The following is a 25,941-nucleotide window of genomic DNA, read 5'->3' on the forward strand; positions in this document are numbered from 1 at the left end:
CTCTACATCAACCCCAGAAAATGCTTCTCCCTACATATCTCCGGAGCTCGCCCAACGGGTGTCCGCCACTCTCAGTTCTCGATCGACGGCACTGCCATCAGGTGTCTTCGTGAGGGTGAAGGTGAGGAATTTTTGGGGAAACCAATTGGATTCAACCAACCACCGGACATCGAGGCACTCAATACTTACCTACAGAAATGCGAGATGATCCTGAATTCGCCACTTGCTCCCTGGCAGCGCATTGACGCGCTCAAATCCTTTGTGTTTCCATCAATGGATTTTGATATGAGGACGGCCCGGTTGAAGAAAACCGACTGGGCAAAGATTAACTCACATGTGCGCCCGCTACTAAAGAGGACTCTCAACCTACCTCCCGAGGCGGCAAATGAATATCTTTACGGCGCGAAGGAATCTGCATGCTTTGGTATCCCGCTGGCTGCCGAAAGCTCAGATATAGCAAGGATTGACAGCGCTTTCAAGTTGCTCACTTCATTGGACCCTGGGATACAACAGCTCGCTTGGGAGGACCTTACGCGACTTGTAAGTGGACGACTGAAAAGGGTTCCTTCCTTCTCTGAGATTGCAGCTTTCCTTTCGGGATGTGACGAAGACTTTCCCAGGAGCACCTCCAACCCAATTTCATCAGTTTGGTCCGCGGCCAGAAGCGCAGCCCGTCGCCTAAAAGTCACGTGGACAATTTCTGACGACCACACTGTGGAGATCTCTCATGACGGTACCACCATAACAGCCGGCAAGCGACGCCTTGTATTCCGCACCCTGCGGAATGCCATCAAGAAATCCCGCGCAGAGAAACTCATCACTTATCCCAACCAGGGCAAGGCGATGGAATGCGCAGCGGCTGCCAAAGCAAGCTCTCACTTTTTCCGGAACGGGGCATTTACACGATTCGCCGACTGGCGATTTATACATCGTGCAAGGCTAAACCTCGTCCCCCTGAACGGTGTTCGTCGCAATGTGAATGGCTCCCGTGGCTGCAGAAGATGCAACTTTGAGCTCGAGACCCTCCCGCATGTCCTCTGCCACTGCATGAGATACAGCCGTCTCTACCAAGCGAGGCACAATGCAGTGGTAGAGAGGATTAAAAAGGCAGCCAGTGGAAGGTGGCAACTCCTCTCCGAGAACCGGCCAGTCAGAGGACTCCCGCTACGCCCGGACATCATCCTAACAAGAGACAACGCATGCCTCATCCTAGACATAACAGTTGCTTTTGACAACCGTCGGTCTTCATTTGATGCTGCTCGCCGAGAGAAGATGAACAAGTACCGTCCGCTAATCGAAGCACTGAAATCTACATACAACGATGTGCGCGTAGAAGCAATTGTAATCGGAGCACTAGGATCATGGGATCCAAACAACGATAAAGTTCTCAGCAGGATCTGCAGCAGGAAGTACGCATCACTTATGCGAAAGCTCATCGTAAGTGAAACAATAAGTAAATCAAGGGATATCTATGTGGAGCATCTCACGGACGTCAGACAGGAGAACTGGTAAATTTAACATGGACTCACTGAACTATCCGATTAAGTGTTCACAAAGTACAAACCCCCGAAATATGTAAGTAGAAAGAAAAACCTAGTATGTTGTACATAAGTGCTTGGTTCTGAAAATAGTTGTTGTACATATCTGCTTCGCTCTGTAAATAATTGTAAATAGAAAATTAATGTATAATAGAATTGTAAAATGATATTTCTGCCACGCAAATATCATTCTTCTGTAAAGTGGCCAAAAATATTGTTCAATAAAAAACATCTGTTCTTATCAGCTTAATATCTGATACGACGTCGACATGACGTCAAGATATTAAACTAATTTTTGCAGATAGGCTTGTGGTTAGGAATTTATTCCGCCCTCGCCACGGGTTGGCCTGCTATGGCACTACTTGAAGGATACGGTCCACAATATATCCAAAAAGCAGAAACTTCACTCACCCACTGCATCCTCAGGAAAACGTCCTTTTAAAATGGCCCCTTCAAATTTCAGAAAACCGAAGGTCTGACAACATCATACCTTTGTACGAGTGTGCGGCGACCTGCCTTTTTTTTAACTCGGGCCCCTCGTTCTTTTCCTCGGAATGGGAACATTCTGGAGCCTCGGGTTTAACCCTCGTTCTTTTCAGTGTCAAGTTCTGGTTTCTGTAAATACGAAGTTTTATTCGTATTTACAGAAATCCCATAAAATCCACATTTCTTTCCCCGTACTGTTAACAACTTACTCATTCTGTCTGACTGATTGAAGGAAGATCGGCCTCGAAATATCACTCAAATTTCATTTGCAGTAACATTTTTGTCTCATTTCATGTAAGTTTGAGAGAATTCCTATTCACATTTGCCAGATCTTTCCCACTACAGCGCGCGTATACACATTGCTTCTTTCAACACACGAGCCTTTTTATTGTAAATAACTCTCAAAAGGGTGTAAAATGTTTGTAGGCACACTGCAGCAACAAAGATTTTTCTGTTTGTTTCCTAATGTTTTGTTTGTCTCTGTATGATTTCTAAACGCCAGCTAATTGTAATGGTCTACAATTATTGTTAAGGATTGTTGTATTTATGTTTTTATTCATTCATTCATTTATTTTGTTGGCACATTAATATTAACAAACGGGAAAATGCCAATAGATGGCTGCACTATGCAGGAAGCAGTTTATTCTGAGTTTTGAGATGGCTTGCCCGCCACTAGTGTGGAAGTGTAGAATACAAAGTAATCATTAATTGTAAATTAGAAAGTACTGTTTTATTGTACATATTACAAATGAATTTGTAAAGTGTTTTTTGTAATTTTTCTGTTTGTTTGCGGGGATGATTCACAGAGATGCCCAATTGGAAGACAGGATATACAAGATCACTTTGCTGCTGCCCTATGCAACAACCGAGTTGACACCTCAGTGTACACCTCACCATCCCCTCTCCCCAGAGAACTTGACCTCTCTCCATTTTCTCCTGCAGAGATCGCAAGGAAACTCTATTCAGCTGAAAACTCGGCACCCGGACACGATCGACTCTCATACAACCATTGGAAGGCCGTTGATCCGGACTGTACAGTACTCGCAGCCATCTTCAACATCTGCTTGAAAGCTAGGAAAGTCCCTGCAGCTTGGAAAGACTCTCGTACTATCCTGTTACCCAAAGGGGGTGACCCGCATAACATCAAAAACTGGCGTCCTATCTCGCTGAGTGTTACGATTGCCAAGCTGTTCTGTGGTTGCCTGGCACGACGGTTCACTTCTTGGCTCATCGACAACTGCATCCTCTCCCCGTCACAGAAGGGATTTCTACCCTTCGACGGGGTGTTTGAAAATAACTTCGTTGTTCAGCAGAGAATCCAGCTAGCACGGACCAGCCAATCTGACACCTGCCTGGCGTCATTGGACCTATCCAATGCCTTCGGATCCGTGCCCCACGATGCAATTTTTGCTGCGCTTCGAGCCTCTGGAGTTGGGATTCATTTCACCGAGCTGATACAGGAGCTGTACACGGATGCGTCCACACGCGTCTTCACAGAGGAAGGCCCCACGGATCCAATTCCAATTGACATCGGAGTACGTCAGGGTTGCCCCCTAAGTGGGCTGTTGTTCAACTTGACCATCAACCCGATACTTGTCGCAGTCCAAGGGCAAAGTCCTCTACACCGCATACTGGCGTATGCCGACGACCTACTGCTACTCGCGCCCTCCCCTGCGGAGCTGCAAACTCAACTCAATCTGACGCACAACCTGGTTGGAAAGCTTGGCCTCTACATCAACCCCAGAAAATGCTTCTCCCTACATATCTCCGGAGCTCGCCCAACGGGTGTCCGCCACTCTCAGTTCTCGATCGACGGCACTGCCATCAGGTGTCTTCGTGAGGGTGAAGGTGAGGAATTTTTGGGGAAACCAATTGGATTCAACCAACCACCGGACATCGAGGCACTCAATACTTACCTACAGAAATGCGAGATGATCCTGAATTCGCCACTTGCTCCCTGGCAGCGCATTGACGCGCTCAAATCCTTTGTGTTTCCATCAATGGATTTTGATATGAGGACGGCCCGGTTGAAGAAAACCGACTGGGCAAAGATTGACTCACATGTGCGCCCGCTACTAAAGAGGACTCTCAACCTACCTCCCGAGGCGGCAAATGAATATCTTTACGGCGCGAAGGAATCTGCATGCTTTGGTATCCCGCTGGCTGCCGAAAGCTCAGATATAGCAAGAATTGACAGCGCTTTCAAGTTGCTCACTTCATTGGACCCTGGGATACAACAGCTCGCTTGGGAGGACCTTACGCGACTTGTAAGTGGACGACTGAAAAGGGTTCCTTCCTTCTCTGAGATTGCAGCTTTCCTTTCGGGATGTGACGAAGACTTTCCCAGGAGCACCTCCAACCCAATTTCATCAGTTTGGTCCGCGGCCAGAAGCGCAGCCCGTCGCCTAAAAGTCACGTGGACAATTTCTGACGACCACACTGTGGAGATCTCTCATGACGGTACCACCATAACAGCCGGCAAGCGACGCCTTGTATTCCGCACCCTGCGGAATGCCATCAAGAAATCCCGCGCAGAGAAACTCATCACTTATCCCAACCAGGGCAAGGCGATGGAATGCGCAGCGGCTGCCAAAGCAAGCTCTCACTTTTTCCGGAACGGGGCATTTACACGATTCGCCGACTGGCGATTTATACATCGTGCAAGGCTAAACCTCGTCCCCTTGAACGGTGTTCGTCGCAATGTGAATGGCTCCCGTGGCTGAAGAAGATGCAACTTTGAGCTCGAGACCCTCCCGCATGTCCTCTGCCACTGCATGAGATACAGCCGTCTCTACCAAGCGAGGCACAATGCAGTGGTAGAGAGGATTATAAAGGCAGCCAGTGGAAGGTGGCAGCTCCTCTCCGAGAACCGGCCAGTCAGAGGACTCCCGCTACGCCCGGACATCATCCTAACAAGAGACAACGCATGCCTCATCCTAGACATAACAGTTGCTTTTGACAACCGTCGGTCTGCATTTGATGCTGCTCGCCGAGAGAAGATGAACAAGTACCGTCCGCTAATCGAAGCACTGAAATCTACATACAACGATGTGCGAGTAGAAGCAATTGTAATCGGAGCACTAGGATCATGGGATCCAAACAACGATAAAGTTCTCAGCAGGATCTGCAGCAGGAAGTACGCATCACTTATGCGAAAGCTCATCGTAAGTGAAACAATAAGTAAATCAAGGGATATCTATGTGGAGCATCTCACGGACGTCAGACAGGAGAACTGGTAAATTTAACATGGACTCACTGAACTATCCGATTAAGTGTTCACAAAGTACAAACCCCCGAAATATGTAAGTAGAAAGAAAAACCTAGTATGTTGTACATAAGTGCTTGGTTCTGAAAATAGTTGTTGTACATATCTGCTTCGCTCTGTAAATAATTGTAAATAGAAAATTAATGTATAATAGAATTGTAAAATGATATTTCTGCCACGCAAATATCATTCTTCTGTAAAGTGGCCAAAAATATTGTTCAATAAAAAACATCTGTTCTTATCAGCTTAATTTGCCGGTTTGATTTATTTTTATAGGTTCACCGGTGGATATGCTGATAGAGTAGTTGCCTCGTCCGGAGGGCGGAGCCAAGGTGGATCTTTGGTAAGTTTTGCTTTATTTTGTCTCTTTTTCTCCTACTGATGCTTGATGGGTTGGTGACCTTTACTTGCGTCAGTAGGAACCTTTCCTTTCCCTGTGAGCGTGCAGGTGTCTTTTCCCGCTATCACCGAACTAGCCGTTTTCGGTTAATCCATGTGATGGGTGGGGTCTAACTTTTTCTACCTCTTTCCTGTCTATTCTTGCTCTTCTTTAGTATTTTTTCGCTATTTAGTGTTAAAATGCTTTCGTTGAGCCCTTATTTTTTCCTTTGCACAAACTCACTATTATGGTGGGCGTGGTCTTTCCTTTATTTCATCCCTATCTCTTTGCTCCTTCCGCTATCGTTTGTTTCGTTTTATTTATTTTTCCCATGTCCAGGTTAGTTTCGATCTAACTGGTTGGTTTTTATGCTTACTCGAATTAGTGTCCCGGAGTAGCCGTGAGCCCTTAGCCTGTGTTCTGCCACAGGTCAGGGATCGAGTAAGCTTCCGATTACCCATCCATGTGAAAAGGACACCCGGCTGGGTACGGCCTTTAGTGGGGCGTAATCTTCCAAGTCCTGGTCATCGTCTTTGCTCTCCTGTCAATGGTTTTTCCTTTCGAGTATTTAGTCTCGATAGGTGCCTCGACCCCCAGTTCGTCGTGGGTCCAGGGACTTACCTCCATTGGTGTCTTAGCAGACAGGCCACTCGGCTGAGTGAATCCTTAGCTCGACACCAATTTCCATCCAAATCGGCTAGTTGCACGCGCTAGTTTCTCCGCCTACCCTGGTTATGTTTTTTTTTTTTTTTTTTCCTACCAGATCCACCCAAAGCTTCGACAGTTGCTCTTGCCCTCTGACTGTTTTATGTTTGATCTTGCCAAAAGTGCTTTGTTCTTGCTTTTTGTGCTGCTGTGTTTCTCTCCATTTTTTTTCAGCTATGCCTGGACCACCGAATGATGCCGGCTCCTCGAGTGACTACATTCCAGTTCCGGTTCGTCCGCCCAGAATCCCGTCGCCAACAACTCCTGGCCTACCTCGGATGTTGCCTACGGCTTCTACGATACCTGCTGTGGATATGCGCTCCTCTCTTGCTGTGTCGTCACCTCAGCCCTGCTCTGTCACCTGTCTGCCTGTTGAAAACCATGCTTCTGCTATGCGTTCCAGCTCAAGACCTCCTGTCCGACATGTTGCTGCGGCTGCCACGCCTTCCGGTCCTCCACTGCTACGAGGTGGTAATCTCAGGCAACTCCTAGCAAAGATCTACGAAAGGTCGCCTGACTCAGTTTACCGTCGCTCTTGTGGCTCACCTCCTGGACCCCGCTCTTCACAGTCTCCCACCTTGGATCTTCATCCCACTGGATCTTCGTCTGACTCGCCTGCCTCTTCTCTCTTTGATGTTTCCTCTGACTCGCCAGTGTGCCACCACACTCGTTCGCGTGCTGCTGTCAAACATACCTGCTCTGGACCGCCTCCTCCTGGATCTCCTTCCACGATGTCTCCTGATTGCACAGTTGTCCCTGCACCTAGCGGCGACATCTTGCCTCCTGTCTGCCCTGTGACGTCTGCCCCAGGTTCCTCATCTTGCGCCAGTGATCCGACTGCCGTGTCCTCCTGTCTGCCGGATGCCAGCACCTCCGTTTCCCCTTCTCCTCCTCCGCCTGCCTTGATCATCTGTGGTGACTGTGGAATGTCCTGTATCAACAAGAAACAGCTGCGCTTCCACTGGTACCGACGTCACAGATCCTCTCCCAGCTCTGACTCTCCTCGTGATTTCCGGCTTCCTGCTTCTGATTCTCCGACTGCCGCCCCCAGAACTTCGCCTCCTCCCAGTTCTCCTGGCCTTGACACCACCTACATCGGCCCTCAGGGTCCTGATTCCACTTGTCGGGTCGACTCTACGCTGCATCTCGTCTTTCCTGTCAACGACGTCTTCTCCTGCACGGAAGTAAACTGCAGCCTTCTATTTAGGTCCAACTCCTGGTCAAGGATGAAGAAGTCTCTCACACGCCACCTTCTCCAGGAGCATCAGCTTCCCATCTCTTCCTGCATGAAATGGTGCAGTCACTGTTGCATGCTCTTGGTGAACAAGGTGTCTTCCCATTCCTGCTTCCGTTCTTCTCCTACTGTCCTCTCGTCTGGTGCTTCGTTCCGGTGGAAATGTTCAGTGTGTCCCTTCTCCTGTCCTTCCAGAAAAGGTCTCTTCAACCACTCTGCCTTCCATCAGCGAGCTGAACGTAATGCTACCTCTGATAATATTGCTCTCCCTCTTCCTGTCCCTCAAAGACCGAGAAGACCACGCCAACAACCTACCCAGGTTTCTCCTGCTGCTGCTTCCACGGTGCCTGCTCCTCCGCCTGCTGTACCCGCCGTTCCTATGAATGATGCTCTTGCCTCGACTGCCGCACCCTCGCCTCCTGTTCCTTCTGCTGCAGTCTCTCCAGAGCGTCCTCACTCATCTCCTACTTCTTCACCTGGTACTCCTGCTTCTCCTGCCAGAAGATCATCTCCTTCTGCTTCTCCAGTCTCTCCTGCACTTTCCTCGCCGGCTCTCTCGCTCTCTGCTCCAGCGGACGACTTTCTCAATTCAAGCTTCCTTGATGATGGATTCTCCGTTCCTTCCGGTAGCCTTCGTGACTCCGCGACTGTTCCCTCCATTGACACCCTGCTTCCGGATGATTCCCCACTGCTGCAGTTCAGCGAGACCCTCCAGCGCCTCTCCTCTGCTCCAGATGACAATAACACCTGGTCCGAATTCGAGACCTGCCTTGATGCCATCATCTCCTCTGCCTCTGATACTGTCAAGCTCCCTCCACCTGTGCCTCCTGAAGAGTCTGGGTTTCGCCGCACACCGGACGCCTCCAATCCCCGTGTCATACAGAGGATCTACCGGATGAATCGTCGGAGAGCCCTCCGACTCATCACCCAACGTGACTCCTCTTTCTGTGCGATTCCTGCGGAAGATCTTGCTGCCCACTTCTCTGAAAAGTACTCTCCACGGGATGCAGACACTTCCATCTTCTGCCAGCATGCTTCTGATCGTCCTCCTGTTGACATGTCGCCGTTCTCCCCTTCTGAAGTGCGTTCCAAGCTGATGGCTTGTGAAAATTCCGCGCCTGGCCCTGATCGGCTTTCTTACAGACACTGGAGAGATGTCGACCCCGAATGCAAGGCACTTTGTGCTATTTTTAACATCTGCTTGAAGCTGCGACGCATTCCGGCCTCTTGGAAGTCCTCTCGCACGTTTCTTATCTTCAAGGATGGGGACCCCTCCGTTATTGACAACTGGCGACCCATCGCCCTTAGCTCGTGCATATCAAGGCTCTTTGCTGGTTGCATGGCACGTCGTTTCTCCAGCTGGCTTTCTACACACGACGTTCTCAGCCCCTGCCAGAAAGGTTTCCTTGCTCATGATGGTGTCTTTGAACACAATTTCATCCTCCACAGTCAACTCCAATTAGCTCGTCGATCCAGGTCTGAATTGTGCTTAGCATCCTTAGACATTTCTAATGCCTTTGGATCCGTGCCACACTCAGCCATCTATGCTGCTCTCTCTGACTCCGGTGTTGGTGACGACTTCTCTTCCCTCATCAGGTCCTTCTACAGTGGCTCTACCACCTCCTTCTTGTCAAGTGATGGCACGTCCTGTCCTGTCGACATCCACGCTGGGGTTCGCCAAGGCTGCCCACTTAGCGGACTCCTATTCAACCTTGTCATCGACCCCGTCCTTCGCTGTGTTGAATCGATGTCTCCGGTTCCAAAGATTCTGGCCTATGCTGATGACCTCCTCCTGTTGGCGCCTTCTCCTGAAGCACTCCAGCATGACCTCCTCCGGGTCCAAGATGCATGTTCCAGGCTCAATCTCTTGCTGAACCCCAAGAAGTGCCGCTCCTTCCACTTCTCTGCTGTTCGCTCCTCCCGTGTTCTTCCGACTGCCTTCTACATCTCTGAAGTTCCAATTCCTGCACTTAAAGAGGGTGAATTCTTCAAGTTTCTTGGTAAGCCCATTGGCTTCAACCTCCCGCCTGCACGTGCCCAACTCCGCGACTTCTTGTCACTGGCCAAGTGTATTTCTGAATCTAAGCTGGCACCCTGGCAACGGATTGATGCTCTTAAGACCTTCTTCTTCCCGTCGCTCCTGTTTCACATGAGGACGTCTCAGTTCTCCAAAACTGACTGGAAAAAGATCGACGATCTCCTCAAGCCTGCCATTAAAAGGACCCTGAACCTCCCCCCAGAAGCCTCCAATAACTATCTCTACGGCCTCTCCGGGAAAGGTTCCTTCGGTGTCCCTCTTGCCGCCGAAGACTCCGACATTGCTGCTGTGGACGGTGCGTTTAAGCTCCTAACATCTAGGGACCCACTCGTTCGCAAGCTTGCTTGGGATGATCTTTGTGGATACATTCGCGCTCGGATCCAGCTGTCTCCATCTCCTTCTATCGTCAGCCAGTTCCTTTCTGCATCGGATGAGGGACCATTCGCCGCCACCAGCAACACCACCTCTTCACTATGGTCTGCTGCCCGCGCTGCCTCTCGCCGCCTTAACATCTCCTGGAGCTTTGACAACGACGGCTGCCCTTCCATCTCCTGTGGGAATTCTACCATCTTTCCTAGCAACAGGAACTCTATTTTCAAATCCTTTCGTCACCTTAGAAGATCTTGCAGGCTCCAAGATTTGGTGAATCTCCCAAGTCAAGGAAAATCCATGGAATGCGTTTCGGCTGCACGTGCAAGCTCACACTTCTTCCATGAGGGATCGTTCATTCGCTTTGCCGACTGGCGCTTTATCCACCGCGCCCGCCTCAACCTCGTGCCACTGAACGCCTCCAAACCATGGGATCGCACTCGCCGTGCATGTCGTCGCTGCCCCTTTCCAGAGGAGACTCTGCCTCATGTAATCTGTCATTGCATGAAGTATTCGCGGCTCTACCAGAACAGGCACAATTCCATCGTCAAGAGGTTAAAGGATGCTGCTTCTGGTCGCTGGAACGTCCTTTCTGAGAATCTGGCTATTGAAGGATCTTCCCTGAGACCCGATCTTGTCCTTTCCAAAGACGACTCTTGCCTCATTATTGATGTGACCGTCGCCTTTGAGAATCGACTCGCCTCTTTTCAACATGCAAGAACTGAGAAGGAGACCAAATATCGTCCTGTTGCCGACCTTCTAAGAAGAAAGTTTAGAAATGTTCGTACCGAGGCCATTGTTGTTGGTGCTCTAGGATCATGGGATCCGGCAAATGACAGAGTTGTGAGACGTCTCTGCACAAATAAGTATGCAAACTTAATGCGCAAACTTATTGTTAGCGAAACCATCCGGGCATCGAGAGACATTTATATCGAACATTTAACAGGCACACGCCAAAACAATCAAAACAACCAGTGATGTACATAATGCTAAATATTTTATTGTAAATAACGTTAAAGAAATTATATTGTTACGTCTTCATTGTTTTATCTTTTTGTCGAAATTCTTTATATTATTTATTAATAATGAAAATCGCACTGCGTGCGTCATTGTCTGACACGCCATGATCAGATCAATGCTGTGTAAAATGGCATGGAATATTTTAAATAAAGAATCTGTTCTTATCAGCTTAATATCTGATACGACGTCGACATGACGTCAAGATATTAAACTAATTTTTGCAGATAGGCTTGTGGTTAGGAATTTATTCCGCCCTCGCCACGGGTTGGCCTGCTATGGCACTACTTGCAGGATACGGCCCACAATATATCCAAAAAGCAGAAACTTCACTCACCCACTGCATCCTCAGGAAAACGTCCTTTTAAAATGGCCCCTTCAAATTTCAGAAAACCGAAGGTCTGACAACATCATACCTTTGTACGAGTGTGCGGCGACCTGCCTTTTTTTTAACTTGCTATTGCTCGGGCCCCTCGTTCTTTTCCTCGGAATGGGAACATTCTGGAGCCTCGGGTTTAACCCTCGTTCTTTTCAGTGTCAAGTTCTGGTTTCTGTAAATACGAAGTTTTATTCGTATTTACAGAAATCCCATAAAATCCACATTTTTTTCCCCGTACTGTTAACAACTTACTCATTCTGTCTGACTGATTGAAGGAAGATCGGCCTCGAAATATCACTCAAATTTCATTTGCAGTAACATTTTTGTCTCATTTCATGTAAGTTTGAGAGAATTCCTATTCACATTTGCCAGATCTTTCCCACTACAGCGCGCGTATACACATTGCTTCTTTCAACACACGAGCCTTTTTATTGTAAATAACTCTCAAAAGGGTGTAAAATGTTTGTAGGCACACTGCAGCAACAAAGATTTTTCTGTCTGTTTCCTAATGTTTTGTTTGTCTCTGTATGATTTCTAAACGCCAGCTAATTGTAATGGTCTACAATTATTGTTAAGGATTGTTGTATTTATGTTTTTATTCATTCATTCATTTATTTTGTTGGCACATTAATATTAACAAACGGGAAAATGCCAATAGATGGCTGCACTATGCAGGAAGCAGTTTATTCTGAGTTTTGAGATGGCTTGCCCGCCACTAGTGTGGAAGTGTAGAATACAAAGTAATCATTAATTGTAAATTAAAAAGTACTGTTTTATTGTACATATTACAAATGAATTTGTAAAGTGTTTTTTGTAATTTTTCTGTTTGTTTAATTGTTTTAAGTTCCTAATATTTCACTCTGTGTTTTCAAGTGCAACGTTTGAACTGAAGAGACAGAGAGAGAGAGTATCTCTGAGTTGGAAACCATGTGCTGGACTGTGCATGTCGAGTTTGTGTCAATCAAACTCTGGCATTATGTAATGCAGTTTTGGCTGATAAATTTTACTGTCTCAATATTTGTTTAATCACAAAAAATAATTTCTTCCCAAGCATGGGCATTCGATAACTCCAGGAATATTTATTTATTTATTTTTGGTTTTGCTATTTTTATTGCCTTTGTAATTACATTTGTTTTATATTCACCTGCAGTGAAGAATGAGATTTTTCGGAGGAGGAAGCTACTCCAGAGAAATGAACACTTTCATGAATATTTCATTGTCCTCTTTTCCCATCTGAAAAAAAATTGAGAAAATACGAGAATATTATGTTGCATGGTGCATAAGCTTATAAAAGCTGGAGGAAAACACCGGAATTCAGTTGTTTACTTACTGCTGTTATTGACTGTAGCGATTTCGCGTTGAGATCGGATTAACTTTTTCTACTTTGAATTTTGTTCCGGCCAACGTTTCCGTAAAACGTCCAATATAACTACTGTAAGTTATTGCGATATTGTAGAAATATCTGTGAGGATATTTCAGCATTGTGGTTCATTTGCTGTAGTAAGAATAAAATTTGCAATTGAATCTTGAATGAAATGAACTTTTGACGTCCTTGGCTTTTTAAAACTAGCCCCGCCCAAGGAGGAGGGGACTGACGCCTCCAGAATGGGAACATTAGAAAGGACCGCAAAATGATCCACTTGACTAGACAGAAATTGGTCATCCTTGTACACCTCTTTTTTTGTAACACAGGAGGAGGATGAAATAACGACATATCATAAAAAACCCCCAAGCAGCACTCGCTTACCTGAGTCTTCTGCACTCCCTTCTCCCCCTGCACGAATGCTCAGGACTTTTGAAATATGAAAAATTGAAAGTGAATTCATCACGCCAGAGAATTGTGCATCGCTTCTCGGCCTCTTGGCTAAGATCAAAGTGTAGTATCTGTTCTTATCAGCTTAATTTGCCGGTTTGATTTATTTTTATAGGTTCACCGGTGGATATGCTGCTAGAGTAGTTGCCTCGTCCGGAGGGCGGAGCCAAGGTGGATCTTTGGTAAGTTTTGCTTTATTTTGTCTCTTTTTCTCCTACTGATGCTTGATGGGTTGGTGACCTTTACTTGCGTCAGTAGGAACCTTTCCTTTCCCTGTGAGCGTGCAGGTGTCTTTTCCCGCTATCACCGAACTAGCCGTTTTCGGTTAATCCATGTGATGGGTGGGGTCTAACTTTTTCTACCTCTTTCCTGTCTATTCTTGCTCTTCTTTAGTATTTTTTCGCTATTTAGTGTTAAAATGCTTTCGTTGAGCCCTTATTTTTTCCTTTGCACAAACTCACTATTATGGTGGGCGTGGTCTTTCCTTTATTTCATCCCTATCTCTTTGCTCCTTCCGCTATCGTTTGTTTCGTTTTATTTATTTTTCCCATGTCCAGGTTAGTTTCGATCTAACTGGTTGGTTTTTATGCTTACTCGGATTAGTGTCCTGGAGTAGCCGTGAGCCCTTAGCCTGTGTTCTGCCACAGGTCAGGGATCGAGTAAGCTTCCGATTACCCATCCATGTGAAAAGGACACCCGGCTGGGTACGGCCTTTAGTGGGGCGTAATCTTCCAAGTCCTGGTCATCGTCTTTGCTCTCCTGTCAATGGTTTTTCCTTTCGAGTATTTAGTCTCGATAGGTGCCTCGACCCCCAGTTCGTCGTGGGTCCAGGGACTTACCTCCATTGGTGTCTTAGCAGACAGGCCACTCGGCTGAGTGAATCCTTAGCTCGACACCAATTTCCATCCAAGTCGGCTAGTTTCTCCGCCTACCCTGGTTATGTTTTTTTTTTTTTTTTTTCCCTACCAGATCCACCCAAAGCTTCGACAGTTGCTCTTGCCCTCTGACTGTTTTATGTTTGATCTTGCCAAAAGTGCTTTGTTCTTGCTTTTTGTGCTGCTGTGTTTCTCTCCATTTTTTTCAGCTATGCCTGGACCACCGAATGATGCCGGCTCCTCGAGTGACTACATTCCAGTTCCGGTTCGTCCGCCCAGAATCCCGTCGCCAACAACTCCTGGCCTACCTCGGATGTTGCCTACGGCTTCTACGATACCTGCTGTGGATATGCGCTCCTCTCTTGCTGTGTCGTCACCTCAGCCCTGCTCTGTCACCTGTCTGCCTGTTGAAAACCATGCTTCTGCTATGCGTTCCAGCTCAAGACCTCCTGTCCGACATGTTGCTGCGGCTGCCACGCCTTCCGGTCCTCCACTGCTACGAGGTGGTAATCTCAGGCAACTCCTAGCAAAGATCTACGAAAGGTCGCCTGACTCAGTTTACCGTCGCTCTTGTGGCTCACCTCCTGGACCCCGCTCTTCACAGTCTCCCACCTTGGATCTTCATCCCACTGGATCTTCGTCTGACTCGCCTGCCTCTTCTCTCTTTGATGTTTCCTCTGACTCGCCAGTGTGCCACCACACTCGTTCGCGTGCTGCTGTCAAACATACCTGCTCTGGACCGCCTCCTCCTGGATCTCCTTCCACGATGTCTCCTGATTGCACAGTTGTCCCTGCACCTAGCGGCGACATCTTGCCTCCTGTCTGCCCTGTGACGACTGCCCCAGGTTCCTCATCTTGCGCCAGTGATCCGACTGCCGTGTCCTCCTGTCTGCCGGATGCCAGCACCTCCGTTTCCCCTTCTCCTCCTCCGCCTGCCTTGATCATCTGTGGTGACTGTGGAATGTCCTGTATCAACAAGAAACAGCTGCGCTTCCACTGGTACCGACGTCACAGATCCTCTCCCAGCTCTGACTCTCCTCGTGATTTCCGGCTTCCTGCTTCTGATTCTCCGACTGCCGCCCCCAGAACTTCGCCTCCTCCCAGTTCTCCTGGCCTTGACACCACCTACATCGGCCCTCAGGGTCCTGATTCCACTTGTCGGGTCGACTCTACGCTGCATCTCGTCTTTCCTGTCAACGACGTCTTCTCCTGCACGGAAGTAAACTGCAGCCTTCTATTTAGGTCCAACTCCTGGTCAAGGATGAAGAAGTCTCTCACACGCCACCTTCTCCAGGAGCATCAGCTTCCCATCTCTTCCTGCATGAAATGGTGCAGTCACTGTTGCATGCTCTTGGTGAACAAGGTGTCTTCCCATTCCTGCTTCCGTTCTTCTCCTACTGTCCTCTCGTCTGGTGCTTCGTTCCGGTGGAAATGTTCAGTGTGTCCCTTCTCCTGTCCTTCCAGAAAAGGTCTCTTCAACCACTCTGCCTTCCATCAGCGAGCTGAACGTAATGCTACCTCTGATAATATTGCTCTCCCTCTTCCTGTCCCTCAAAGACCGAGAAGACCACGCCAACAACCTACCCAGGTTTCTCCTGCTGCTGCTTCCACGGTGCCTGCTCCTCCGCCTGCTGTACCCGCCGTTCCTATGAATGATGCTCTTGCCTCGACTGCCGCACCCTCGCCTCCTGTTCCTTCTGCTGCAGTCTCTCCAGAGCGTCCTCACTCATCTCCTACTTCTTCACCTGGTACTCCTGCTTCTCCTGCCAGAAGATCATCTCCTTCTGCTTCTCCAGTCTCTCCTGCACTTTCCTCGCCGGCTCTCTCGCTCTCTGCTCCAGCGGACGACTTTCTCAATTCAAGCTTCCTTGATGATGGATTCTCCGTTCCTTCCGGTAGCCTTCGTGACTCCGCGACTGTTCCCTCCATTGACACCCTGCTTCCGGATGATTCCCCACTGCTGCAGTTCAGCGAGACCCTCCAGCGCCTCTCCTCTGCTCCAGATGACAATAACACCTGGTCCGAATTCGAGACCTGCCTTGATGCCATCATCTCCTCTGCCTCTGATACTGTCAAGCTCCCTCCACCTGTGCCTCCTGAAGAGTCTGGGTTTCGCCGCACACCGGACGCCTCCAATCCCCGTGTCATACAGAGGATCTACCGGATGAATCGTCGGAGAGCCCTCCGACTCATCACCCAACGTGACTCCTCTTTCTGTGCGATTCCTGCGGAAGATCTTGCTGCCCACTTCTCTGAAAAGTACTCTCCACGGGATGCAGACACTTCCATCTTCTGCCAGCATGCTTCTGATCGTCCTCCTGTTGACATGTCGCCGTTCTCCCCTTCTGAAGTGCGTTCCAAGCTGATGGCTTGTGAAAATTCCGCGCCTGGCCCTGATCGGCTTTCTTACAGACACTGGAGAGATGTCGACCCCGAATGCAAGGCACTTTGTGCTATTTTTAACATCTGCTTGAAGCTGCGACGCATTCCGGCCTCTTGGAAGTCCTCTCGCACGTTTCTTATCTTCAAGGATGGGGACCCCTCCGTTATTGACAACTGGCGACCCATCGCCCTTAGCTCGTGCATATCAAGGCTCTTTGCTGGTTGCATGGCACGTCGTTTCTCCAGCTGGCTTTCTACACACGACGTTCTCAGCCCCTGCCAGAAAGGTTTCCTTGCTCATGATGGTGTCTTTGAACACAATTTCATCCTCCACAGTCAACTCCAATTAGCTCGTCGATCCAGGTCTGAATTGTGCTTAGCATCCTTAGACATTTCTAATGCCTTTGGATCCGTGCCACACTCAGCCATCTATGCTGCTCTCTCTGACTCCGGTGTTGGTGACGACTTCTCTTCCCTCATCAGGTCCTTCTACAGTGGCTCTACCACCTCCTTCTTGTCAAGTGATGGCACGTCCTGTCCTGTCCACATCCACGCTGGGGTTCGCCAAGGCTGCCCACTTAGCGGACTCCTATTCAACCTGGTCATCGACCCCGTCCTTCGCTGTGTTGAATCGATGTCTCCGGTTCCAAAGATTCTGGCCTATGCTGATGACCTCCTCCTGTTGGCGCCTTCTCCTGAAGCACTCCAGCATGACCTCCTCCGGGTCCAAGATGCATGTTCCAGGCTCAATCTCTTGCTGAACCCCAAGAAGTGCCGCTCCTTCCACTTCTCTGCTGTTCGCTCCTCCCGTGTTCTTCCGACTGCCTTCTACATCTCTGAAGTTCCAATTCCTGCACTTAAAGAGGGTGAATTCTTCAAGTTTCTTGGTAAGCCCATTGGCTTCAACCTCCCGCCTGCACGTGCCCAACTCCGCGACTTCTTGTCACTGGCCAAGTGTATTTCTGAATCTAAGCTGGCACCCTGGCAACGGATTGATGCTCTTAAGACCTTCTTCTTCCCGTCGCTCCTGTTTCACATGAGGACGTCTCAGTTCTCCAAAACTGACTGGAAAAAGATCGACGATCTCCTCAAGCCTGCCATTAAAAGGACCCTGAACCTCCCCCCAGAAGCCTCCAATAACTATCTCTACGGCCTCTCCGGGAAAGGTTCCTTCGGTGTCCCTCTTGCCGCCGAAGACTCTGACATTGCTGCTGTGGACGGTGCGTTTAAGCTCCTAACATCTAGGGACCCACTCGTTCGCAAGCTTGCTTGGGATGATCTTTGTGGATACATTCGCGCTCGGATCCAGCTGTCTCCATCTCCTTCTATCGTCAGCCAGTTCCTTTCTGCATCGGATGAGGGACCATTCGCCGCCACCAGCAACCCCACCTCTTCACTATGGTCTGCTGCCCGCGCTGCCTCTCGCCGCCTTAACATCTCCTGGAGCTTTGACAACGACGGCTGCCCTTCCATCTCCTGTGGGAATTCTACCATCTTTCCTAGCAACAGGAACTCTATTTTCAAATCCTTTCGTCACCTTAGAAGATCTTGCAGGCTCCAAGATTTGGTGAATCTCCCAAGTCAAGGAAAATCCATGGAATGCGTTTCGGCTGCACGTGCAAGCTCACACTTCTTCCATGAGGGATCGTTCATTCGCTTTGCCGACTGGCGCTTTATCCACCGCGCCCGCCTCAACCTCGTGCCACTGAACGCCTCCAAACCATGGGATCGCACTCGCCGTGCATGTCGTCGCTGCCCCTTTCCAGAGGAGACTCTGCCTCATGTAATCTGTCATTGCATGAAGTATTCGCGGCTCTACCAGAACAGGCACAATTCCATCGTCAAGAGGTTAAAGGATGCTGCTTCTGGTCGCTGGAACGTCCTTTCTGAGAATCTGGCTATTGAAGGATCTTCCCTGAGACCCGATCTTGTCCTTTCCAAAGACGACTCTTGCCTCATTATTGATGTGACCGTCGCCTTTGAGAATCGACTCGCCTCTTTTCAACATGCAAGAACTGAGAAGGAGACCAAATATCGTCCTGTTGCCGACCTTCTAAGAAGAAAGTTTAGAAATGTTCGTACCGAGGCCATTGTTGTTGGTGCTCTAGGATCATGGGATCCGGCAAATGACAGAGTTGTGAGACGTCTCTGCACAAATAAGTATGCAAACTTAATGCGCAAACTTATTGTTAGCGAAACCATCCGGGCATCGAGAGACATTTATATCGAACATTTAACAGGCACACGCCAAAACAATCAAAACAACCAGTGATGTACATAATGCTAAATATTTTATTGTAAATAACGTTAAAGAAATTATATTGTTACGTCTTCATTGTTTTATCTTTTTGTCGAAATTCTTTATATTATTTATTAATAACGAAAATCGCACTGCGTGCGTCATTGTCTGACACGCCATGATCAGATCAATGCTGTGTAAAATGGCATGGAATATTTTAAATAAAGAATCTGTTCTTATCAGCTTAATATCTGATACGACGTCGACATGACGTCAAGATATTAAACTAATTTTTGCAGATAGGCTTGTGGTTAGGAATTTATTCCGCCCTCGCCACGGGTTGGCCTGCTATGGCACTACTTGCAGGATACGGCCCACAATATATCCAAAAAGCAGAAACTTCACTCACCCACTGCATCCTCAGGAAAACGTCCTTTTAAAATGGCCCCTTCAAATTTCAGAAAACCGAAGGTCTGACAACATCATACCTTTGTACGAGTGTGCGGCGACCTGCCTTTTTTTTAACTTGCTATTGCTCGGGCCCCTCGTTCTTTTCCTCGGAATGGGAACATTCTGGAGCCTCGGGTTTAACCCTCGTTCTTTTCAGTGTCAAGTTCTGGTTTCTGTAAATACGAAGTTTTATTCGTATTTACAGAAATCCCATAAAATCCACATTTTTTTCCCCGTACTGTTAACAACTTACTCATTCTGTCTGACTGATTGAAGGAAGATCGGCCTCGAAATATCACTCAAATTTCATTTGCAGTAACATTTTTGTCTCATTTCATGTAAGTTTGAGAGAATTCCTATTCACATTTGCCAGATCTTTCCCACTACAGCGCGCGTATACACATTGCTTCTTTCAACACACGAGCCTTTTTATTGTAAATAACTCTCAAAAGGATGTAAAATGTTTGTAGGCACACTGCAGCAACAAAGATTTTTCTGTCTGTTTCCTAATGTTTTGTTTGTCTCTGTATGATTTCTAAACGCCAGCTAATTGTAATGGTCTACAATTATTGTTAAGGATTGTTGTATTTATGTTTTTATTCATTCATTCATTTATTTTGTTGGCACATTAATATTAACAAACGGGAAAATGCCAATAGATGGCTGCACTATGCAGGAAGCAGTTTATTCTGAGTTTTGAGATGGCTTGCCCGCCACTAGTGTGGAAGTGTAGAATACAAAGTAATCATTAATTGTAAATTAAAAAGTACTGTTTTATTGTACATATTACAAATGAATTTGTAAAGTGTTTTTTGTAATTTTTCTGTTTGTTTAATTGTTTTAAGTTTCTAATATTTCACTCTGTGTTTTCAAGTGCAACGTTTGAACTGAAGAGAGAGAGAGAGAGAGTATCTCTGAGTTGGAAACCATGTGCTGGACTGTGCATGTCGAGTTTGTGTCAATCAAACTCTGGCATTATGTAATGCAGTTTTGGCTGATAAATTTTACTGTCTCAATATTTGTTTAATCACAAAAAATAATTTCTTCCCAAGCATGGGCATTCGATAACTCCAGGAATATTTATTTATTTATTTTTGGTTTTGCTATTTTTATTGCCTTTGTAATTACATTTGTTTTATATTCACCTGCAGTGAAGAATGAGATTTTTCGGAGGAGGAAGCTACTCCAGAGAAATGAACACTTTCATGAATATTTCATTGTCCTCTTTTCCCATCTGAAAAAAAATTGAGAAAATACGAGAATATTATGTTGCATGGTGCATAAGCTTATAAAAGCTGGAGGAAAACACCGGAATTCAGTTGTTTACTTACTGCTGTTATTGACTGTAGCGATTTCGCGTTGAGATCGGATTAACTTTTTCTACTTTGAATTTTGTTCTGGCCAACGTTTCCGTAAAACGTCCAATATAACTACTGTAAGTTATTGCGATATTGTAGAAATATCTGTGAGGATATTTCAGCATTGTGGTTCATTTGCTGTAGTAAGAATAAAATTTGCAATTGAATCTTGAATGAAATGAACTTTTGACGTCCTTGGCTTTTTAAAACTAGCCCCGCCCAAGGAGGAGGGGACTGACGCCTCCAGAATGGGAACATTAGAAAGGACCGCAAAATGATCCACTTGACTAGACAGAAATTGGTCATCCTTGTACACCTCTTTTTTTGTAACACAGGAGGAGGATGAAATAACGATATATCATAAAAAACCCCCAAGCAGCACTCGCTAACCTGAGTCTTCTGCACCCCCTTCTCCCCCTGCACGAATGCTCAGGACTTTTGAAATATGAAAAATTGAAAGTGAATTCATCACGCCAGAGATTTCTGCATCGCTTCTCGGCCTTTTGGCTAAGATCAAAGTGTAGTAACGGTGCATGGAGTCCCTGGAGACGTTCCTGTTGTAGCTGTTGACCGTGGAGTGCCTGCCGTTCCCGCTGGAGGTCCTGTTGCTGGATCCATTGGAACCTGTTCCCGTGCTGTTCATGGAGTCCCTGGAGCAGCTGTTGACCATGGAGTGCCCGCCGTTCCCGCTGGAGCTATCCCTGGATCCAATGGAGTCGTCCCTCTTGCTCCGGGATCAGCCGCTGATGCTTCCCAAGCCATCCCTGGATCTATTGGAGCCTCTCCTGGTGCGCCTGATGCAGAAGCTGAGGCCCCCGGATTGTCTGAGGCCATTCCTGCCTACCCTGGAGCTTCTGAAGACATCCCTGTGACGGCCGGAGCCTTCCCGGTTGCATCTGTCCCTGGATTGATCCAATCCGTTCCGGCTACTTCCCAAGTCGCCGCTGCAGACCATGGATCCTCCGATGGAAACTCTTGTGTCGTCGCTGGATCTGCCGGAGCTATTCCTGCCCTTGGAGCGAGTGCCTCTCCCGAAATTGCCACTGGAGGTTCCAGAGCTGTTCCTGCATCTTCTAGTGCCACTGCTCATCCTGGAGTCGCCGCTGTGGTCCCTAGTGCCACGCCTTGCCTGCCCGGAGCCGGCTCGTCTGCCAGGAGTGTGCCCACCTACTACTACGGGAGTATCGCCACTAGTGAAGCCACGCCCACCGGGTCGTCCTCCTTGCCCAGACACGTGCCAGCTTTCGTTACACCCTCTGGACCGCCCCTTTCCAAAGGTGGACACTTACGCCAACTGTTGGATAGAATTCAAGCCAAGACTTCTGGCTGCACACCGCTCCTACCTGTGGTCACTTGTCAACCTAGTGAACGAAGGACACCAGAGGGTTCATCACTCGCCAAGTCTGCTCACACGTCCTCCTCTGCCAAGGACACGCCCACCACACCCCAGTCTACATTCGCATGCTACGTCTGCGGATTGGAGTGTACGAGCAGAAGGGGCCTCAGAAGGCATACAAGGACGCACGTGCAGGAGAAAGACAGTCAGCTCCACCCACCTCCTGACAGAAGGGTAGCTGCGAGCATTCCTGGGTCATTGATCTCGCCCGTATGTCATCATACACGGGCTCGGACGGCGGCTGGTCATGCCTGCTCATCGAACACACTCACGATCTCACCCCCACGCACTTACGCTGAAGCTCTTTCTTCGCCATCCATGAGAGAGAGTTCTGCTCATCCTGCTTCAACCGGTCCTCTCTGCGCAGTGATCACCTCCACCGCGGGGACGGAGTCTCTGACGTCCAACGTACCTGCTAAATCCAAGGTGTTTCCCGCGGAGAACACAAGGAACTTGCTGCCACCTTCGGAGACGTCAATCCCGTCGACACCATACTTCACCCTCCCGGCCAGGAATTCTACTCCCACCGTCATACCTGGACCAAAGACTAATGCTTCCACACCTCAACTGGCGTCTGCCGTCACCTGCCCGGATTGTGGTCGCTCCTGCCTGAATAAGAAACAGCTGCGGTCCCATCGTCACCTCCGTCACAGACAGGCTCCGCCTCCCACCTCTCCTGGAGACGATGACTTTACCTCCTCAACTCCTGAGACACTGACTGACGCCGCTTCTTCACCGCCCGCTGCTCCTGCACCAGGCCCCGTCCACACGGACTGCACTGCCTCTGGCTCAACAGACGCTGCTCCTCAACCTGCTTTAACTGCCACTGTCCCGGTGACCACTTCGCCTAGTAAAGACCTACCTGGTGAATCCGATGTCGCACCTCAAGTACCCTGCCAGACACGCTTGGATACTACCTCCAGCGCTGGAGACACGACTGATGCGGACGTCCTCATCCTATGCCTCACTCCCTCAGAAAGGACTGATCTGCTCTCTACTGAATTGCCCGCACCAGACAGCAATGTAATACGCTCACATGCTGCTACGACTTCTACTGAGCAAATTGCACCTGGCCCACGTCCTAGCAGGCCATTGCAGAACCTGTCAGTGAGGGAGCCTTTGCCTATGCCCACTCATGTGGAGAATCATGAGTCCTGCCCAGAGACATCCTGCCGACGTGACTCTATTGTCCATCTACTCTTCCCGATGCAAGACACACTCCACTGCACCGAAAGGGACTGCCATAGGACATTCCATTCGAAACGCTGGACCCAACTCCGCCACTCGCTCTGCAGACACCTCTTGTACACACATGGCATAGATGTTGCTAGCACTCGGAACTGGTGTGCACACTGCCTATTGCCCATCGCCGTTAAGGTCTCGACCCATCAATGCTTTAGAGACCGGCCCGTAGTCGTCGAATCGGGCATTCAACATCGTTGGAGATGTACCCAGTGCGACTTCTCATGCCAAACACGGGGTGGATTCCTTAACCACCAAGCACGCCACCGACGTGAACGGCAGCGCTTACTCCAGCCACCTCTAGTGACGCCTCTCCTTCCCTCCACCTCGGCAAGACGACAGGCACGGACTGCACGATTCCGTACATCTCGCCAAGATGATGCTAGAACTGATGGACCTTCCACTGCCTACCAATCGACAAGTGCAACAGACCCTAATACCTTGCCCTATCAAGAGGATGCCGCACCTCCAGGAACAGACATGAGGACTACCCCACAGGTTGATGCGCCTTTGACTGACAATCTGGGAACCAACCCTTCCTTTGAAGAACACTCCCCGGAGCCGTCCTTCCCGGATTCGCCTTCACCTACCGGTCCTACAGTTACACCCGACTCACCGGTTCCAGAAGCCGTATCGGATGATGCCGAGAGATCTCCACTGGGTGGTGTAGAAATACAAGTCACGTCCCCCCTTGAACACTTCGTAGAACGACTGGAAGAGTTTTCCGACCCGATGACCACTGAGCAGTGGGATGCCTTTTCCACGTTACTTGACGAGATCTTGATGGCCGCCGCGAGTGCAGTTCGTCTTCCTCCCGCTAGCGAGGATGTAACTGGAAACAACAACAATTCCGCCAAGATACGTGATGACCCAAAGTTGCTCCAGAAACTCTACCGTCGTAACCGACGCAGAGCGGTCCGACTGATTTGCGGGGATGATTCACAGAGATGCCCAATTGGAAGACAGGATATACAAGATCACTTTGCTGCTGCCCTATGCAACAACCGAGTTGACACCTCAGTGTACACCTCACCATCCCCTCTCCCCAGAGAACTTGACCTCTCTCCATTTTCTCCTGCAGAGATCGCAAGGAAACTCTATTCAGCTGAAAACTCGGCACCCGGACACGATCGACTCTCATACAACCATTGGAAGGCCGTTGATCCGGACTGTACAGTACTCGCAGCCATCTTCAACATCTGCTTGAAAGCTAGGAAAGTCCCTGCAGCTTGGAAAGACTCTCGTACTATCCTGTTACCCAAAGGGGGTGACCCGTATAACATCAAAAACTGGCGTCCTATCTCGCTGAGTGTTACGATTGCCAAGCTGTTCTGTGGTTGCCTGGCACGACGGTTCACTTCTTGGCTCATCGACAACTGCATCCTCTCCCCGTCACAGAAGGGATTTCTACCCTTCGACGGGGTGTTTGAAAATAACTTCGTTGTTCAGCAGAGAATCCAGCTAGCACGGACCAGCCAATCTGACACCTGCCTGGCGTCATTGGACCTATCCAATGCCTTCGGATCCGTGCCCCACGATGCAATTTTTGCTGCGCTTCGAGCCTCTGGAGTTGGGAATCATTTCACCGAGCTGATACAGGAGCTGTACACGGATGCGTCCACACGCGTCTTCACAGAGGAAGGCCCCACGGATCCAATTCCAATTGACATCGGAGTACGTCAGGGTTGCCCCCTAAGTGGGCTGTTGTTCAACTTGACCATCAACCCGATACTTGTCGCAGTCCAAGGGCAAAGTCCTCTACACCGCATACTGGCGTATGCCGACGACCTACTGCTACTCGCGCCCTCCCCTGCGGAGCTGCAAACTCAACTCAATCTGACGCACAACCTGGTTGGAAAGATTGGCCTCTACATCAACCCCAGAAAATGCTTCTCCCTACATATCTCCGGAGCTCGCCCAACGGGTGTCCGCCACTCTCAGTTCTCGATCGACGGCACTGCCATCAGGTGTCTTCGTGAGGGTGAAGGTGAGGAATTTTTGGGGAAACCAATTGGATTCAACCAACCACCGGACATCGAGGCACTCAATACTTACCTACAGAAATGCGAGATGATCCTGAATTCCTCACTTGCTCCCTGGCAGCGCATTGACGCGCTCAAATCCTTTGTGTTTCCATCAATGGATTTTGATATGAGGACGGCCCGGTTGAAGAAAACCGACTGGGCAAAGATTGACTCACATGTGCGCCCGCTACTAAAGAGGACTCTCAACCTACCTCCCGAGGCGGCAAATGAATATCTTTACGGCGCGAAGGAATCTGCATGCTTTGGTATCCCGCTGGCTGCCGAAAGCTCAGATATAGCAAGGATTGACAGCGCTTTCAAGTTGCTCACTTCATTGGACCCTGGGATACAACAGCTCGCTTGGGAGGACCTTACGCGACTTGTAAGTGGACGACTGAAAAGGGTTCCTTCCTTCTCTGAGATTGCAGCTTTCCTTTCGGGATGTGACGAAGACTTTCCCAGGAGCACCTCCAACCCAATTTCATCAGTTTGGTCCGCGGCCAGAAGCGCAGCCCGTCGCCTAAAAGTCACGTGGACAATTTCTGACGACCACACTGTGGAGATCTCTCATGACGGTACCACCATAACAGCCGGCAAGCGACGCCTTGTATTCCGCACCCTGCGGAATGCCATCAAGAAATCCCGCGCAGAGAAACTCATCACTTATCCCAACCAGGGCAAGGCGATGGAATGCGCAGCGGCTGCCAAAGCAAGCTCTCACTTTTTCCGGAACGGGGCATTTACACGATTCG

At 48.8% G+C, this 25,941-nt stretch overlaps 4 pseudogenes; all 4 read left to right on the forward strand.

The window, feature by feature from the left end:
* Nucleotides 1-1,749: 1,749 nt before the first annotated feature.
* LOC146994830 (U2 spliceosomal RNA) lies at nucleotides 1,750-1,923 on the forward strand (annotated as a pseudogene).
* A 9,238-nt stretch (nucleotides 1,924-11,161) lies between these two features.
* LOC118203633 (U2 spliceosomal RNA) lies at nucleotides 11,162-11,342 on the forward strand (annotated as a pseudogene).
* Nucleotides 11,343-13,254: 1,912 nt separating this feature from the next.
* Nucleotides 13,255-13,349, forward strand: LOC146994831 (U2 spliceosomal RNA; annotated as a pseudogene).
* Nucleotides 13,350-18,921: 5,572 nt separating this feature from the next.
* LOC118201924 (U2 spliceosomal RNA) lies at nucleotides 18,922-19,102 on the forward strand (annotated as a pseudogene).
* Nucleotides 19,103-25,941: the final 6,839 nt, after the last annotated feature.

The sequence above is a fragment of the Stegodyphus dumicola genome, chromosome 11, assembly GCF_044657685.1.
Source record: "Stegodyphus dumicola isolate Sdum_Otavi_A_Nest chromosome 11, ASM4465768v1".
Classification (NCBI taxonomy): Eukaryota; Metazoa; Arthropoda; class Arachnida; order Araneae; family Eresidae; genus Stegodyphus; species Stegodyphus dumicola.